Source organism: Carlito syrichta, unplaced genomic scaffold (assembly GCF_000164805.1).
Source record: "Carlito syrichta isolate Samal-C Ts95f unplaced genomic scaffold, Tarsius_syrichta-2.0.1 Scaffold301536, whole genome shotgun sequence".
Classification (NCBI taxonomy): domain Eukaryota; kingdom Metazoa; phylum Chordata; class Mammalia; order Primates; family Tarsiidae; genus Carlito; species Carlito syrichta.
This window is the reverse complement of record NW_007245632.1, coordinates 391,677-412,198: the sequence shown is the minus strand read 5'-3', so window position 1 is coordinate 412,198 and position 20,522 is coordinate 391,677. Positions and strand designations below refer to the sequence as shown.

Here is a 20,522-nt window from a genome sequence, read left to right as displayed (position 1 = left end):
CGGGCTCAGGCAATCCACTCACCTCAGCCTCCCAGTCTTTTAAAAAATTTGAGAACTGAAATAACTTACAGACTGCCACACTCATCTTCGACTGGCCATTTCCAGGTGACAGACATGAAGTTTAAACATGAACAGCTCCAAACAGCCTTTAAAAACCAAACTGATTTTAGAACCAAAGCCCACAAAAGATGTGTTGAAGCATCTGTCCTGAACCGAGCCAGGTTGATTGCTAGCTAAAACAAAAATACCCACATGCCTTATAAGATTTACAACAAAATGCAGAGTTTTATAACATAATATTCAAACTGTCCAGGTAACAATTCAAAATTACTTGACATATGAAGAACCAGGAAAATCTCAACTCACATAGAAGGCCAAAGCAGTGACGACAAGATTGGATTATTTGACAAAAACCTTAAATCAGCTACTATAAAGGTATTTCAACAGGCAATTGTGAACACTCTTGAAACAAATGAAAAACTACAGAGTTACACCAACAAAGTAGATGAGAACACATGGGGGGGCGCACTCCCACGGTTCCTGTCACAGGACTTGCATGCACCTGGGGGAGGGGCAGGTTGCAGCCAGGGCACAGATGCAGGCGTGCAGCCACAGCGGTGGTTGGAAAGGGTTCTTCTGGAAAGTTCGGGAACCTTCTGGAAAAGGCACCCAGAACTGGGTGGGCTGCTGCTGTATAAGGGGGGCACTGGAGCAGCATGCCAGTTGCTTCAGCATCCTGGTGCTGTTTCATGGTGGAGCCAGTGTGGTCCTCTAGCCACGATGTCCAAGGAAATCTCGACCCAAGACCAACCAATGGATGGAGAAGCAGGAGGTGGAGACATTTGCCTTTCAGGAATTCAAGAAATTGCCCAGCTGATGTTGTCGATCATGGATACTTCCTACTCGGACAAGGAGATCTTTCTGAGAGAGCTCATTTCAATCTCATCAGTTGCTGGGGACAAAATCCACTATGAATGGTTGGCTGATCCCAGTAAACTAGACTCTGGGAAGGAGTTGCCCATTAATCTTCTATCAAACAATCCTCACTATCATGGATACTGGAACCAGAATGACCATGGCCAACCTGGTCAATAACCTGGGCACTATTGCCAAGTCTGGGACCAGGGCGTTCATGGAAGTGTTGCAGACTGGTGTAGACATCTTTGTGATTGGCCAATTTGGTGTTGGTTTTTACTCTGCCTCTTTGGTTGCTGAGAAGGTAATGGTGATCACCAAGCATAAGGACGATGAGCAGGATGCCTGGGAGTCCTCCACAGGGAGGTCATTCACAGTCAGGACTGACACAGGTGAGCCTATGGATCGTGAAACAAAGGTTATCCTGCATCTGAAAGAAAAAGCCGAGTCGTTGGAGGAAAGAAGAATAAAGACTGTAAGAAGCATTCTCAGGTCATTGACTATACCATGACTATTTTTGTGGAGAAGGAACGTGATAAAGAAGTCAGTGATGATGAGGCTGAAGATAAAGTGGAAGACAAAGAAAAAAAAAAGAAAAGGTATCTGATGAAAAACTTGAAATAGAAGATGTTGGTTCTGATGAGGAAGAAGAAGAAAAGAAGGATGGTGACAAGAAAAAGAAGAAGATTCAAGAAAAGTACATTGATCAAAAAGAACTTAACAAAACAAAGCCTATCTGGACCAGAAATCCTGATGACATTACTAATGAAGAGTACGGAAAATTCTACAAGAGCTTGACCAACAACTGGGAGGATCACTTGGCAGTGAAGAATTTTTCAGCTGAAGGGCAACTGGAATTCAGAGCTCTTCTTTTTGTCCCAAGACATGCTCCTTTTGACCTGTTGAAAACAGAAGAATAACAGCATCAAGTTGTATGTATGCAGAGTTTTCATCATGGATAACTGTGAAGAGCTGATTCCTGAATATGTGAATGTCAATAGAGGAGTGGTGGACTCTGAGGATCTCCCTCTAAATATTTCCCATGAGATGTTGCAACAAAGCAAAATTTTGAAAGCTATCAGAAAGAATTTGGTGAAAACATACTTAGAACTCTTCACTGAACTGGCAGAAGATAAAGAAAATTACAAAAAGTTTTATGAACATAATGCTTAGAATACATGAAGACTGTCAACAATGAAGAAGCTTTCAGAGCTATTAAGAGAATACACATCTGCTTCTGGTAATGAGATGGTTTTTCTCAAGGACTATTGCACCAGAGCGAAGGAAAACCAGAAACATAGCTATTACATCACAGGTGAGACCAAGGACCAGGCTGCTAACTCAGCCTTTGTGGACCATCTTCAGAAGCAAGGCTTGGAAGTGATCTATATGATCGAGCCTATTGGTGAGAACTGTGCCCAACAGCTGAAGGAATTTGAAGGGAAGACTTTAGTGTCAGTCACCAACGAGGGCTTAGAACTTCCAGAAGATGCAGAAGAGAAAACAAAACAGGAAGAGATAAAAACAAAATTTGAAAACTTCTGCAAAATCATGAAAGACATCTTGGAGAAAGAAGTTGAGAAGGTGGTTGTGTCAGACCGACTGGTGACATCCCTGTGCTGTATTGTCACTAGCACTTACGACTGGACAGCACACATAGAAAGAATCATGAAAGCTCAAGCTCTAAGAGACAACTCAACCGCGGGTTGCACGGCAGCAAAGAAACACCTGGAGATAAATCCTGACCATTCCATGATGAGACCTTAACGCAAAAAGCGGAGGCTGACAAGAATGGCAAGTCTGTGAAGGACCTGGTCATCTTACTTTGTGAAACTGCACTCCTGTCTTCTGGTTTCAGTCTGGATGATCAAACTTGGTCTGGGTATCGATGAAGATGGCCTTACTGCTGATGACACCAGCACTGCTGTCACCGAAGAAATGCCATCCCTCCAAGGAGATGATGACACATCACGCATGGAAGAAGCAGACTAAGCTTTGCCTAAAGAACGACTTGTACAGGTGTTTCTCTTCATTCCCTCCGATGATATATTTTCGAGGATTTTTTATTTATTTTTGTTAACATTTAAACAATCTATATGGCATGATGATAATCCCTTTAAGGGGATGATAAGGTTTCTTTCTACACGTGTGGCGCTGTGATATCTTAGGCACAAAACAGAGCTAGTAATGCTTTTCCAGTTTCACCTTGGCTTATTTTAACTGATTGAGGGAACATGTTGTAAGATGCATGTAGCCTAGTGTTAACTTCGTGATCTGAAGCATTTAGTGATCAAGCAGGATTCCTTTGTAGAACAAATCTTTGTCACTGAAGTGTTCTCAGATATAACTTGATGTTTAAAAGAAAAGCGTTTGTTTAAATGACTTGAGTTTCATCTTGTAAGATTGACTTTGTAAGCCTTTCATCCTTGTAGTTACCAATTCTGCATGTGCCAGTCCTCTAGAAATAAGTATGTTAAACTGAAGCAACTTGATGGGAGGAACTCTCCAGGGCTTGTTTCCCAAAGAAAAGTATTGTCTAGAAGAGCAAAATTATAAGCCTACCTAGGTGTGTTGTAAAGACGTTCAGAAAGGAACTCAGTGAGGCTTGTGAATGGAAATGTAGTTCCCAAGTCACATTCTGCTTAAAGAGGTTGTAACAAATACAGATGAGTTAAAAAGAAAAAAAAACACATGGAAATTTTATAACTAAAAAACACATACCCGAAATTTGAAAACTCACTGAATAGGCTTAATATTAGAATGGAAATGGCAAAGGAAGAAGGAGTAGGTGAACCTGAAGTGAGTAGTGATAGAAAATATTCAATCTGAACATAAAAGATGAAATAAAATTTTAAAATAAAGATAAACATAGCCTCAAGGCTTGTGATATAATAAGAAAAGTTTTAACATCTGTGCCTTCAGAGGAGAAAGAAGGAGGATTGCGATGCTGAAATATTTTTTGAGGAGGTAATGGTTGAAAGTGCCCCAAATTATGTTAAAGACATATGCCCACAGGTTTAAGAATCTAATCAAATCCCAAACAAGATAAACTCAAATTCACACAAACACATCACAATCAGATGGCTGAAAACTAAAAATTAAGGAAAAAAATCTTTATGGCAGACAGAGAAAGATGATGCATTATCTTCACAGAAAGAGCAATAAAAATGACTGTAGATTTCTCATCAGAAAACATTGAAATGAGAAGGAAGCAGAAGATTTTTAAAGTGCTTAAGGAAAAGGACTGTTAGCTCATTATCTTATATTCAGTGAATGTATCTGTCAAGAATGAAGCCGAAAGGAAGCTATTCTCAGATAAAAGAAAACAGAGAATTTACAATAAGCATATCTACTCTAGAAGTATTGTTAAATTCAATTATTTACAAAGAAAAGTTACCAGGAGTAAACTTGGAAAGTCAGAAATAAAGATAAGCAATAGAATTAATCAGTAATAGATATCTGAGCACATATACTAGATTGTTCTTTGACTATTAATTTTTTTTGAAGTTTGACAGTTGAACACCAAAGTCATGACACTGTCTGATAAGAGTTTCAATGTATCTATATGTATAAGATGACTGCAGCATAAAAGGGAGATGGTTAACAAGACTTACACTGTAGTAAAACGCATGCTTCACTAGAAGTGGCAAATAACTGATTCTAAGTACACTTTCAAAGCTTAACTATGTGGATTGAAATCCCTAGAACAACCACTAGCAAATGTTCAAAGATATTAAAATACAACACAAAAAGTGTTCAAATAATTCACCAGAAGGTACTCAGTGATCTATCACAGAAACAAAGAACAGAGTACCACGTGTTCTCACTCATAGGAGAACCCTGAACATTTACCATCATACTGTAAGAAAGGGATCGGCAGTAGCAGGATACTGCCAGGATGGGTGTGGAAGGGAGACACAACATCAGGAAGGGTACCTGATCTCAAACCAGGCAAAGTGGGGACCAAAGGGAGGCCCAGACTTTACCTGCACGATGTCCTCTTGTATATCTAATCTTGGCTTGTACCTCACATCCTTAAAGTAAAATATATATATTAAAAAAAGAATAAAATCTCAAATTTAAGATTGCAGGCATATATCATTCTTAATACAGACACAAGAAACAAAGCACATTATAGCAAATATCTTTCCTCGTGAAATATTGGCATTCTAATCGTTAGAAAGTATGCCTGTGTAACAAGAGGAAGTAACAAAATCATTTTAGAGTAATCCATCATCATGGAATTTTCAATCTTAAATGAAAACAAGAATCAAATCACATATGAACATAAAAAAATAAATAAATCCACCAAAAGGCACAAAAGAGAAGCAACAAAACAAACAAAAACACAAAGAGTAAAAATTTTAAAAAGATAAAATAGTAGGCCTCAAGCCAAACTTATCGGCTATATCAATAATCAATAATTACATTAAAAGGAGATGCCCAAAAACATCAATTAAAAGACAGATATTACCCAAATGTATATGTGATTGTGTGTATGTGTATCTGAATTCAATTTACTAATATTTGCATATGTATTAAAATACATATTATTCAATGTTCTAGCATTTTTATATCATTAAAAACAAAAATATGACCAAGTATGTTTATCCTGGGAATGTAGAAAGAAAAACTACCTAATGCTATCAATTTATGCAGTAAGATTATTTGAAAAATTCAGTGTCCACTTATGTTTTAAAAAGCACCTCTGAGCAATACTGTTATGACTTCTATGATTCAGCATTATATTGGAAGGCCTTGTAAGTACAATAAGTCAAGAAAAATAAAAATGATGCAGAAGGGAAAAAAAGAAATAAATCTGTACTTATTTGTGTATCATATGATTATCTACATTAAAAGTTATAGAACTAATAAGTAAACTTAGCAAGTTTATGGAATATAAGTCAACACACACAAATCAATCATATTTTCACCTACTCGTAATGTACAACTAGAAAACAAAATTTTAAAAAGAATTACATTTACAATCATGCTCCAAAATTAAAATACCTATGCATAAATTGGACAGAACTTGGACAAGATCTGCGTAATGACAAATACAAAATGCTCAAGAAAGACACTTTAAAAGATGCAAATAAGTGAAAAGACATACCAATCCTATAAATTAGAAAATTCAACAAAGTAAGTATACTAAACCTCAAATGAATCTATAGATTTTTATCCAATTTCAACCATAGTCTCATAGAATTATTTTTGTAGATATGGGCAAGCTGATCTTAATTATATTTGGAAAATATAAGAGTCTAGAATAGTTAAAACAATTTTGACAAAGAAAACTAAAGTTGGAAAAATTATACAGTGCAATTTTGAGACTTACTGTAAGTTTACTGTAATCGAGACACTGTGGTACTGGCTAACAAATCATAACTCTAAATATAAAAAGTAAAGTATAAAAACTTTTAGAAGAAAACATAGGAGAAAAATCTTTATTACCTGGGTTACACAGCGAGTTCTTAGATATAATACTTTTTAAAACGATATATTAGACTGTGTTGAAGTTAAATGCATTGTTAGAATGAAAAGACAAGATATAGACTGGGGAAAATTTTAGTAAATCACATACTCAACACAGGACTTATGTTTAAATAAGAGAACTCTCAAACTCAAAGGTGAGAAACCAATATAAAAATGGGTGAAATAACAGACCTTCACCAAAGAGGATCCAAGGGTGGTAAACATAAGGATACTCAATATCATTAGCCACTAAGAAAATAAAAATTAAAGCCATGAAGAGATACCACTGCACACTGTTAGAAAGGTTAAAATGAAAAACAAATAAACAAAAATACACGCCAAACATTGGCAAGGATGCATAGAAACTAGATCTTTTTTGCCCTGCTGGTGGGGATGCAAAGTGGTGGTACCACTCTGAAAAACAGTTTGTTGGTTTCTTACAAAGGTAAGCATCCACTTACCAGCAATGCCACTCCTGGGTATGGAAATGTTTATAGCAGTGATATTCATTATTGCCAAAATCTTGGAACAAGCCAAAGGTCCTTGAACACGTAAATGAACAAACTGTGATACATTCACACGACGTAATGCTACCTAGCAATAAAAAGAGTGAGCTATTGATGCGCACAACATGGATAGCGCTCAAATTCACTGTGCCGAGTAAAACACAAGGTTACATACTTTACAGTTCCATTCATATGACACTCTCGAAAAGACAAAACTGTAGTCACAATGGCTATCAGGGAGTTTGGGTGGTGGAAGAGTGATGTGGTGATTGCACAAATCTATACGTGTGTTAACATTCATAGAACCAAAAAGTTGCCAATTTTCCTATCTGATAACTTAAGAATTAAAATTGAAGTAAATAGTTGCCAGACAAATGACAATGTTAGGATGGAAGAAGTGAAAGGGAGGAAAACGTTTTGGTGACTGCATAATGAAACTTATGCTTGCCACAATGATTATATATTTGTAATTTCTACTTCTGTGATAGTGAAATAATAAGGCCATGCATTCTGTTTCCTATGAATCCTGAATATATCCTTTTGTTCCCAGCAGACGTCCCAACACTGGCCTCCTGACTGATGGCTATCGGTTCACATACTGTACACCATTTAAACATTCTGGGACATGGGAGAAATTTCTCTTTGGGGATTTTTGCTGGTTACTCTAGCTTTTGAGTTATGAGGGGCAAACTAGTCACACGTCCTTTTCTACAAATCTGGTAATACATTTCTCTCCCACCTGAGTTGCACATGGCAACGAGAACATAAATGCAGTCCATCCCGACAGAGGGGGATAGACTGGAGGCTTACCGGCTTCCATTTTCCTTCTTTCTATGGGTAAGGGCATTAACTGTTGGCTTGGCTAAGTTCCAGCTAGAATAGTTACTCTCTCCCAAAAATGTTCACAGCAGTTTTAATTGAACAATTTATTTTTTTTTTACTTCCTGTCTTAAATCATATGTCTATGCCTATTTTCACCAACTGTAGAAAAACATCTGTTTTGAGGTAAAATTCAAGAGGCTGTGGATGTAGCCATTATCATAGAAAAACCAATGTACTTCTTTTTTAAAAAAAAACATTTTATTTGGTTTTTTTGTTGTTGTTGTTATTGAAAGGAGTTGAGTAAGGCTAAGAAGCTCCCCTCATCAATGGAAGGACAAATGATTGAACAGACTACAAATAAATATTTTATATGCTTGAGTCTGACTGGTACACAGAAAACAGCAAGACAGCAGGCTTACTAACATCTGATTTTTATGCAACACCTGAGAAAACCTGAAATCCCCATTTTTCATCCCCCTTGTCAATGAGATGTCCACACTAGTAGAAACGTTGGCCGGCACCCACTCATTTGTAATCGTTTCTCAGAAACTTCTGGGCATCAAAAGGCAATGCTGAAATCTCAGTGTCAAGCCCAAGTGATTATAAAGCAGTTTACTTTTTTAAAAAGGCATTGTTATGATAACTAGATATGACAGGGCTTTTTTTGAAGCTGGATCGAGCCAGCAGTTCCCAAACTTGCCTGCTTAGAATTACAGAAGGCACTTGCTTCCAATACAGATTTCCAGGCATCTCTTGGAAATCAGAAGAAAAGAGAAGTTGTTATGCGAGAGAACTTGACATTACTTATAAAGCCTCCAGTGTCCTTCCCAGTCCAAAGTGCTTATGTCCACTCCCCATTTCTCATCTCAAGATTGGCTGCACATTGGAATCATCTCTGCAAAATGATGAGACATTAAGAATACTGATGCCTGTCTCACTACAAAAGATTCAAATGTGATGGCTTTGGGAAGATGTGTAGCCATTGGCATTTTGAATGCACCCCAGCTGAGTCTAACTGGATCTCATATGTACAGGGGAGGACCTAAAAACAAACAAGCAAAAAATGGAATTATTTATTAAAAATTCTGTATTTTAGCGCATGCCTGTAATTCCGGCTACTTGGAAGGCTAAGGCGGAGGCTGTGGTGGCCGGGAGCGGTCACTGCACTCCAGTCCGGGCGACCGAGTGAGACTCCAACTCAAAATAAATAAATTAATTAATTAATTTAATTTAAATTTAAATTTAAATAAGAATTCTGTATTTCTTCTTCCATGTTTAAACTTTAGTCACCTTCCATGCACTCCCCGTTGCACACAATACACCTACCAAGACACTATTTCCACTACTCAAAACAGTTTCTGAACAAAGCTGAGAGCTACTGAAGTAGGGCAGTTCCGCAATAATCTAGAACACGGGTGCCGATCATTCCACTGGTTTTCTGGCCACGCTAGAGCAGTACATTTGACTCCGAAGAGATGCAGTGGACAGGGAGAAAGCACACACCCGTCTAGAATGACCTGGATCTCAGCTGGATCCTAAAACCGCCCGTTACAATGCGATCGGTTGCCATGTAAAAGACCATCTGCCCGAGCTCAAGTTTTCTAGTTATGTCATGGCAAAAAATAACGCCCAGGAGTCAGACAGGCAAACCAACTTGCCTGCCATCTTCAGCCTTCTCTCGTGGCCTACCCAGGGCTTTCCCTACCCCCGAGAAGTGACTGCCCTGTAAATGAGGTGGTCCTCCACTCCTGACAGTCCAGAAGCGTCTTGTTCATGCCTACCGTCCTCGCACAATTGCTCATTATCCCGGCTTTTGTTCTCACAAGTGTCCCAGTTTGGGATGGAAACTAAGCAGTTACCTGACCCACAGAGCGCGATCTGCATCCGTCTTTGCTGTTGACATGCGTGAGATGGACAGCTGACTCCTACCTTAAACACAGACCAACAGATTCTTTAAATAACTTTATCTAAATATGGAGTGTAGAGGTTGTGTAAGTCATCTATGCTGCATAACAAACAACCTCAAACCTTAGTGGCTTAAAACAATCAGCCGGGCTCGGTGGCTCAGCCTGGAATCCCGCACCTTTGGGAGGCTGAGGTGAGTGGATGGCCTGCGCCTGTGGGTTCGAGACCCTCCTGGGCAACTTGGCGAGACCTCATCTCTACAATAAATAAAAAATATTAGCCAGGTGTGGTAGCGCTCGCCTGTAGTTCCAGTTACTCGGAAGGCTGAGGCAGAGGGATCGCCGGAGCCCAGCAGGTCGAGGTTGTGGTGGCCAGGAGTGGCCACTGCACTCCAGTCTGGGCAACAGAGTGAGACTCCAGCTCAAAACAAAAAAACAAAAATCAATAATATTTATTATTTTACTGTTTTTTGGTCAGGAATGCAGGCGTGATCTCTCTGCTTCAGGGTCCATCACTGCAATTAAATTGTTCAGCAGTGGCTGCAGTCATCTGAAGGCTCTCCTGGAGAAGCATTACCACTCAGGGTCACTCGTGTTGTTGGCAGGATCTATTTTCTCACTGGCTATTGGACTAAGTGTTTCATTTCTCACTGGCTGTTGGCGGGAGGCTGCCCTTGGTTTCCTGCTACGTGAGCTTCTTCCATAGGGCAGATCCTAACATGCCAGCTTGCTTTCATCAAAGTGAACAAGCAAGGACAGAAAGAGACAGAGACAGCAAGTGAGAACAGACAAGGCAAAAGCCACAGTCTTTTCTATACCTGATCTTGGATTTGATATCTGATCATCTTTTCCACCTTGTATCTGTTTGAAGTAAATCATTAGGATCAGTCCACACTCAAGGGGAGAGAATTACACAACAGTATGAATATCAGGAGGCAAGAATCATCGGGAACTATTTTACAGGGTAGACAAAAATAGAGAGTAGAGAAAGATGTTCTAGAGACCATGGTCAAAGAATAATTCAGAGATACTTAAACATTCGTGTGCAAATTATTGACTTTTTAAAACTGTTTATAAAAATTTTTATTTCAGTAGCTTTAGGGGTTCAAAGGTTTTCTTGGTTACATGGATGAATTGTAGAGTGATGAAGGAATCAGGTGATAGACTACTGTATTAGTCAAGATTCTCCTAATAAGCTGAACTAATAGGAGACACACAAGGTCCAACAATTAAGTTCGTGAGCTCATCCTAGACAAAGGGCTACATACCTCACTGGTGAATATCACAGTGGTCACCTTTGAAGTACTCCCCTTGTGGAGGTAGGCACTGATGCCAGTGCCTAGTCTACCTGTCAAAGCAATGTTGGAACTCTTTTTCTGCAATGGCCATCAGAACTGGTGTCATATTACTCTAGATGTCCTGAATATCATCAGATGTATTCCTTCCAATCTTTCCTTTATCTTTGGGTAAAGAAAAGAGTCACTGGGGTCCACATCAGGTGAGTAGGGAGGGTGTTGCAATACAGCTATATAAGCGCAGTGGCGAGTTCGCAAATTTAATTGTCACACCTCAGCATATAAGGACAATAGTTCTGATAGCCATTCCAGAAAAAGAATTCCAAAATTGCTTTGATGGGTGAACCAGGCACTGGCATCGGTGCATACCTTCACAAGGGGAGTACTTCAAAGTTGACCCTCGTGATATTCAACAATGAGGTGTGTGCAGTACTTTTCCTAGAATGTCAGATCTCATGTGTACAAGGGAAGACCTAAAAACAAACAAGCAAAAAATTGAACTTATTTTTTTTAATTGTGTATTTATTCTTCCACGTTTAAACTTTAGTCACCTTCAAAGCACTCTCCATTGCACACAATACACCTACCAAGACACTATTTCCACTGCTCAGAACAGTTTCAGAACTCATCAATTCTGATGCCTTTTAGTACTTCTGCTGTTCTCATTTTACCTCTTCCACATCAGCAAAACATTTCCATTTGACAACTTTTTTTCATTTGCGGAAACAAACAAAAATCGCTTGGGGTGAGAGCTGGTGAAGAGAGAGGGTGGGGCACAGAGGTCACGCCCTTTGGGGTCAAAAACTGCTGAAGAGCCTGGCTCGGTGGCTCAGCCTGTAATCCCGCGCCTTTGGGAGGCCGAGGTGAGTGGATTGCCTGAGCCCATGGGCTCGAGACCCGCCTGGGCAGCGAGACTTCATCTCTACAATAAATCCAAAAATCAGCCGGGCGTGGTGGCGCATGCCTGTAATTCCGGCTACTCGGAAGGCTGAGGCGGAAGGATCGCCGGAGCCCAGCAGGTCGAGGCTGCGATGGCCGGGAGCGGCCACCGCACTCCAGTCTGGGCGACAGCAAGACTCCAACCCCCAAAAAAACCCAAAAACAAAAACATGCTATGGCCACTGCACTCCAGTCTGGGCGACAGAGTGAGACTCCAACTCAAAAAACAACAACAACAAAAAACTGCTGAACACTCAGCATGGTGTGGGCAGGTTGTTCATGTAAATTACCTATCCTGGGACAAACACACTGAAAGAATCTCCCAAAAAATTACCCTGAAGCTGAACACAACCTGTCACAAGAACACTGGCTGGGACCCTTATGCCAATGGGTTCCTAGAACACTTACCTAGAGGAGGAAGGCTGTACTACTAGGGGCCTATGCTCCAAAAATAATTCCAGTTTATCCCCCTCAGATATAGATAGAAGATATATAGATATAGATACAGAAACATAGATACATACAGAGATTTATTATAAGCATCATTGGCTCATGCAATTATGAAGACCAAGAAGTCCCGTGACTGGCCGTGTCCAAACCGTAGAACCGGAAAAGCTAGTGGCAGAAACCAGCCTAAAGTCCAAAAGCCTGAGAAGTAGATTCTCCAATGTCCCAGGCCTGGAAAAGATGGATGTCCCAGCTCGAGAAAATATTTCCCTTCCTCCATGTTTTTGTTCTAGTTGAGCCCTCAGTGGATTGGGTGACACACATCCACATTGGTGAGGATGGATATTCTATACTGTCTGTTGATTCCAATGTTAACCTTTTCTAGAAACGCCCTCACAGACACACCCAGAAATAATTCCGGACCAGCTGTCTGAGTATCCCTTATCCCAGACAAGTTGACTTCTAAAATTGACTGTCACAACTCCCTTAAAAAGCAAACGCGAAACAGGATTTAAAGGGCATGAAGAAGGTGTGAAAAATTGCAGACAATATGGGAACAATTAATCTCATGTGTACATTTTCAGGGAAGACTGATCAGCTGCCAGCTAGTAGAGAGGTCAGTCAAGGAATTATGTCCTTCAACAGGCGGACCAGGTATATTAAGGAAAACAAGTTTAATGCTCCAGAAAATTTCAAAAGTTTATCTGTGAAACAAATGTGGTAGCTGTCGGGGTATAAATTCTGCCAAACCCACTTAGGCCTCCACCTTAGATGAGTTCTACTCCTTTCTCCCTGTCAGAACTTCTCCCCATGTAGCTCCAAGCTCAGGTGACTTGTCACGTTTCAAAAGTTCCCTTTGTTTTCTGGAGACCACGCCACGGAATTCCTTCTCGGTTTATTGCGCTTAAGCTACTGCAGATAGATTTCTGTTCCTCCAGCCAAAGAGTCTTCATCCAAACAATTTAACTGAGTTATTGCAAAGATTAAACGAAGTGGCATAGATAAATTATGTGGAACTTAATGGGGACTCCTAAGTAGAAGTTGTTTTCAAGTCATGAGTGCAATTATTGGAGAGACTAAACAGATTGAAGCAGAAGCAGAAGCAAGAGAAGAGGTGGCTACGCAGTTTCAAAATTGTGTCTCATGAAGAATGACTGAAGGATCAGAGGGCTCATCCATGACAAGAGGATCCTCAGAGGGTACATGACATTTTTTTCTAAAGGTGAAAGTCTATCATAAAGGCAATGACTCCATAGACAGACACAAAGGCTTGAACCTTATAAGGGGATGGATGGATGTGTTTTCAGAGGTAGGGCCTTCTTCAGCACCGAAGGAATTCAAGAACAGTAGTTAGGTGGGAATGCTGTAGATGTAAACCAGATAATATCTAAGGTCTTTCCAAACCTAAACTTACATGAGTTTGTGAAATAAAGAAATACATTTTGTCTTTCTGTGATTTTGTTTCCTCTTCTATAAAATGTCTGTGACGGTAACTGCCTTATCCACCTCCAGTTGTTGGAAGGATGCACTGAACATTGAATAGAAGATACAAAACATAAACTGAAGAATAAATCTCTGACTTAAAATATGGGTTTGATGTATTTTTTTATTTCAATAGCTTTACGGGGCACAAGTGGTTTTGGGTTACATGGACGCATTGTATAGTGGCCAAGAAGTCTGGGCTTTAAATGTACTCACCCTCCTCCACTGTGTACATTGCACCAGAGAGGTAGGTGAGTTTTCTTGCCTCCTTCCCCTTCCCATTCTTCCTCTTCTGAATATTCAATGCCCATTCGACCATTCTCTTTGCCTTTGCAGATCCTTAGCTCAGCTCTCACAAGTGAGGGAAAATGTGGTACTTGCTTTGCTGTTCCTGTGTTACCTCACCTAAAGTGATGGCCTCTAACTCCATCCAAGCTGTTGCAAAAGACATTATTTCATTATTTTTTATGGCTGAATAGTATTCAATTATATATATATATATATATACATAAAACTTTTTTTTCTGAAACACCTTCTTTAATCCGTTATCAGCTGATGGGCATTTAGGTTGATTTCACAAGAGATGTGTATTTTTAATTCTGAAATGAACTATTGATTGAGTCCCTACTATGTGCCAGGCGATCTTTTGAGTACTTAAAATTCATTACTGGGCTCAGTGGCTCAGCCTGTAATCCCGCACCTTGGGAGGCTGAGATGAGTGGATTGCCTGAGCCCGCGGGTTTGAAACCCGCCTGCGCAACTTGGTAAGACTTCATCTCTACAATAAATCAAAAATCAGCCGGGCGTGGTAGTGCGCACCTGTAGTTCCAGTTCCTTGGAAGGCTGAGGCAGAAGGATCGCCGGAGCCCAGCAGGTCGAGGCTGGGGGGGCCGGGAGCGGCCACTGCACTCCAGTCTGGGCGACAGAGTGAGACTCCAACTCAAAAAAAAAAAATTCATTAGTAAACAAAGCATCAGCAAACAAAGTGTTAGTAAACAAACCATTTTATCAATGGTACATGACAATTTATTTCCACATATAATGTCATAACAGGGGAGAAAAGTGAAAACCAAACCAATTCTTCATCGTCTGGGCAACCATGAGGATGCAGAGCATGAACTCAGGACTCAACCACATTGCAAAATTAAGGAAAAAATGCAGATTGGCACCGAGGAGCAGGACTTGGCAAGCTAACAATAGAGAGGCCTGGCTTTAGAAAAATAGAGGAAAATAAGTACTGACAGGAGATTAACCTCAACCTTCCCACCCCCACCCTTAACACAACCAGCTTTGTCATTTGGCCATCCCAAAACCCCTTGCTGGTAACTTCAGGCCTTGAGGTCTGTAAACACTAAGGAAGTGCTTGGAACTGTGTTTTCCTCATCATAAACAATCGGATAATTGGGTCACTGATTCTATTCCACCCTTGCCCCTTTGAGAATTTCTGTTCACTTGACAAACATCTACCGAGAGGTTTTTTGGGAACCAGGCACTGGATTACAACAATAAATAAGACAGGTGAAAAATTACCTGTTGCTGTGTATATACAGTACATATGTGTAGGTATATACAGAGTATGTGTATATGGTATATATGTGTATGTGTATAATATATATTATATATGTATATTTGTGTAGAGATATTTATTTGTGTGTAAGAAAACTAACACTTGACCTTCTTAGATTAAAACATTGGTCTTTTTTTTTAATTTTCTTTTTCTTTTTTTTGAGTTGGCGTCTCACTCCATCACCCAGGCTGGAGTGCAGTGGCATGCTCACTGCCACCCCAGCATCAACCTACTGGGCTGATCCTTCCACTTCAGCTTTCCAAGTAGCTGAACTACAGGCGCACGCTACCACACCCAGCTAATTTGTGATTTATTATAGAGATGAGGTCTTGCCAAGTGACCTGGGCTGGTCTCAAACCACTTGCCTCGGCCTCCCAAAGTGCTGGGATGACAGGCTGAGCCACTGAGCCCAGCCAAAACATTGGTGGATATCAGGATCAACTGGGAGCTTTCTCAAAATATACCCACATGTATCCTAATTTAGTAGCTCTGAATAAGTAAAATTTGGAAAAGTAATTCTGGTAGGTATACTGGATTCCAAAAAGGTAATTAGATTAAAAATAAAATTAACTGACAAAGCTTTCTCTTCCACCATTCCATCCCATCTGTGGCAAAATCTTTAGCTTCTCTGGTTGAATTAAATGAGATGCATGATTTCATGTTTATGTTATAAACATGCTCACTTATAACACAGACCTTCATTTAAAAACTGTAATAATTTAAAATATCTTTGGTTGTTTTATGGGCTAGGCTAGTTCCTTCCAATGTAAGAGTTTGTAATCAGGGAGGTATAATAACTGTATCTCAAATCAACTTGAAACTGTAATGGTGGATGACAAGGTCTTCAGTAGTGTTGCTGAGTAGAATGTTTCTAAGCGGGAGAGAAATGTGGAAACTGTGCTAAGTTCTTTTTTTCATTCCCATTTCCATTCACACTGGAATGTTGTCCTGATTATCTTTTCTGAACGGTCTAAGGCCTCTGTGCACAGCTGCATTATTGTTAAAAATGCTGGCAGGTCTCTCCACATTCCCTTCTATTAACATGCACTCTAGAATTCACAGGCTATTTTCATTCTGATGGAAACTACATCACCTTGATCTGAGTGGCTTTTGACATAAAATAATGAAGACAAACTACAGACACCCCTCGCCCTAACCCCAACTGCTTCTTCTGTTCTCTTGGATTGTACTTAATCACCATTATGTTTATTAACTTATTTTTAAGGCAAGAGTAAGTAAGAAGCATAGCATATTATAGCAGACACTAAAACCACAATCTCTTTTTCATGGAAAATCTTAGATCTTAAAATGTTTAGTGAGTCCCCAAGAAAGTGATAAAACAGTTGTTGTTGTTTTTTGTTTTTTTTTTTAACATTAAGAACCAGGATTTTATGGTAAAGAAAAATGGGCAGTGAAGACACCTCATTGGATTTGAATCCCGGCTCTGTCACTTTCACTGTAATCTTAGGCTGAAGAAATTTAATACTTGCCTCAGTTTCCTTAAGTATAACATACAATTTTAATACTAGCCATTCAAGGTTGTTAAAATAATAAATGATGCCGTATCACAAGCTCATAATACAGCAGCATATAGTAACTATAAATGTGTCTACTAAGTAAACAAACATCTACACAAGAAAACGTTTGTCCTTCGGTCAAAGTCCACATAGTATGAAAGCCAACTAGATAAAACATGGTGTGAAGCATTACAAAACCGTGCAAAGGGACAAGAATAAAAAGGTCTGATAGCTGTTTCTCCAGTACTTTGTCTACTCGGCATCAAAAACTAGAATGAATGATGGAATAATGAAATGTATAGACTTTCTTTTTCCGAACTTCAAACACATTAATGGGACATAATGAGTTGTCCTTGCTGAGGTGACCTTCAGGTGGCTACCATTTCTGTTTGTGTCCCTTTTTGATTTTGCTGGTAATTTGTTGAAACAATAGACCGCTAAAGGCGAAATGGGTAGGGGAGAGAAGAAGAAAGGAAGGAGAGAGAGGAAGAAAAAAGAAGAAGAGAGAGGGAGACAGAGGAGAAAAGAAGAAAGACAAAAGGGAAAGGGGGACATGAATTTTAAAAACTCTAAGATTTGGTTTAATCTGTTTAAAGAGCAAACTATTATTACAACTCTCCTGGGAGAACTAGAACTAGTCTTGTTGTTTTGATCTTCACCAAGCGATTAATAGAGAGCAATTTTAATAAAGGTAGGAAAAAATTCCTAACCTTGATGTATTTTATTTCTAAGCCTTCTTCCTTAATTATACAATAAATACACGAGTCCATCCTTTTCATAAAATGCTCGAGTAATACACACACAAGCCAAAACTTGACACTACTCTGCGGCCGCCATCTGCTTCCAATTCTCCCTCAGTGTTAGCATTCCTTACCCTGTGCTCCAGCAGAAATATTTTTAAAACCTTCATATGAAGGCATGCCTTTACAAAGATGAAATCTTGTCATGTGCATTGTTCTGGAGCCTTGTTTTTTACACTTTGCTAATCTCCCTAACCTTTATGTTGCAAGCATTACAATACACCAGGCTATGATTGACTGACAATTCCTACGATAGAAAAGCCCAAAGCGCTGGACTAATAAGATATGAGTCATCAGAGTTTTAAACTTCCAAATGTTCTCTCCTTACTCTACGTTATGGCATCAGCGTTCTCTTGCTTCTTTCACCTTTATTTTTATGTTGGTCTTTTCAGCTCTCCCACCATGCTCGTATTTTCTGGTTTCATAAAATCTGTTCCTCTGAAATATCAAGAACATTTGATAAATTCCCCTCTATTGTTGCAAAGTAAGCCATTCTTCTAGCTTTCCTATGCCAAATACATAAGGAGCCTGTCCCTGGGAAGACAGATGCCACAACGGCACTTTGTGTTCGTGTTATGTGAACCTTCCTCAGGAACGGGGATGGACTATCAGCATCTGAGCAGTAGAGAGAAGGCCTGTCTGACTAGAAACAACGGGCCTCTTGTCTCCTCACCAGGGTGTATATTTATATTATACTAATTTTGTTTCTAAAATTTCAAAGAATGTTGAGTGTGGCTGTGATATATTTATTTTAATCGAAAGGTAAGACACTGAGAAATACCGTTTCAGAAAGATTAGCAAAGCTGAGTACTAACAGACTTGGGCATTGTTAGGTGCACTCGAGCAATACTCCTGATATTTACATATTTTCCACTAGCTCCAGCTGAATTAGGTAAAAGGAAGAAAGTGGATTTTAATTGTGACTTTCAGCGTTCACTTGCGAAGAAAACCTTCACTCCGTTAGAGACCCGGGTGGCTTGTGGTCTTGAATTGACACCCCTGCTAAGGAGAGTTCATCTAGGGCAACAGCTCAGGGCAGGAGAAAGCAAACATTGCAAGTCAAGGGTCCTGGGGCTTAAATCCTGGTTCTTCCTCTTCCCAGTTGGGTATCCTTGTTTGTGTTCCCAAGCATCTTTAACCTCAGTTTCCTCATCTGTGAAAGGGAATGATAATGACACCTTCTTACAGGGTTACTGAGCAGAATGTTACTAGACGAGTCAGGCAGGTTCCTCAGCATCATGTCGGCAGAAAATGAACAGGTCATAAATAGAGCCGTAGTTATTTCCACTTTCTTCATATTTTCTGTTTTTAGTTTCCTAACTTTCTTAAAATGAAATGGTATAATTTGCTAGTAGATGCTATTTTGAAAATTGTACTGCTTATTGATATTCTGGAAATGTCATTTATTTCGTGTGAATATTACTTTCTCCTCTTCTTCTTCTTTTTTTTTTTTTTTGAGATGGAATCTCACTCTTGTTTGCCCAGGTTGGAGTACAGTGGCACGCTCATGGCCATCACAGCCTTCTCCTGCTGGGCTGAGGTGGATTCTTCTGCTTCAGACTTCCAAGTAGCTGGAACCATAGGAACACGCCACCATGCCCAGCTAATTTTTGTGCTTTATTGTAGAGACAAGGTCTCACCAAATTGCCTAGGCTGGTCTCAAACCCCTGGGCTCAGGCAATCCTCTCACCTTGGCCTCCCAAAGTGCTGGGATGACAGACTGAGCCACCACACCCAGCCGCTTTCTCTTCTTTTAATGCTAGCTTCGGAGTTTTGTGAAAATTTCTTTTTATTGATGATCTGTGTGTTTTGCTGGCATGAACCACTTCCCCTAGATATAAAATGATGATCATGCTGTGCTAGTGTTCAAGCTTCAATATAGCTACATTACACTCTTCCCAGAGAAAAACAAAGAAGAAATTACACACAGCAGTGGCAAAGTCTAATCTTTGGGAAAATGAATGAGTAGAAACACATGTCAACAAAAGGACATTTACAACCCTGAATTAGCTGAGAGGAAGAAAGGAAACGCATATATGGCAGAGTGAGAAAAGTAACGGGAATATCTGTGATACTGGAAGTTTCTTCTCTTGAGAAAATTAGAGCAGAGAGCCAGGCCTAAGACTTAAGCAGTCTCTGATATGGTATGATATGGGGGGGCAATAAGGAAACTCATGACCATTTCAGGTTGCCTGAAAGGGCGCCATTCGAATTTGCATGCACGTGTTCCTGATTCAAATGCAATGCCCAGGGAAGAGAACACATCATAAGTTATTACCAGTCTTCATATAAGAAAAAAATGATCAAAGCCAGTTTAAATAAAGCACTCCAAGCAATGCAAAGAGGCTAGGTCTCAGAAAGAGAAAGAATTTCGGGTGTGGCAGGTTTTGTGTGTGGATGAGAAGAGGAACGAAGAAGAGAGATGAGGAAAGTGATTCTATCCGAGGCTAAAGTGAAGCCAGCCCCCAAAGGTAGAATCGCTTGATCTCTTTTACTTCCTAAATGACCAACAAGTCACAGCTATTCCTGAGCCCTCCAGAACAGAACTGCGACAGCATCCATCTCCAAATCTCAGACACTCCAAGGTTGATCCTTGGCAAGCGTCGCCACAGCCACAGGCCCTGACGCGTGAAAACGTGAGGATCTGGGCCTCTCCTTCCCGAAGCGCTGCAGTGTGCCACCAAAGGGCGTTCGGAATCACACGGCACAAAACAGCACATCGAGGGAGGGCTGTTCCAAGTCAGCAATAATGGCCATAAATCAGGAGCCATGAATGTGGCTGTATGGTTTTATCTGGTTAAATAAAGTCTATGCTACACTCTTTAGGATACTCCGTTGGAAACTAAAGTCGTG

The 20,522-nt window shown here is 40.0% G+C and overlaps 1 pseudogene; it reads left to right on the top strand.

The window, feature by feature from the left end:
- Window positions 1-780: 780 nt before the first annotated feature.
- Window positions 781-2,907, top strand: LOC103257090 (annotated as a pseudogene).
- Window positions 2,908-20,522: the final 17,615 nt, after the last annotated feature.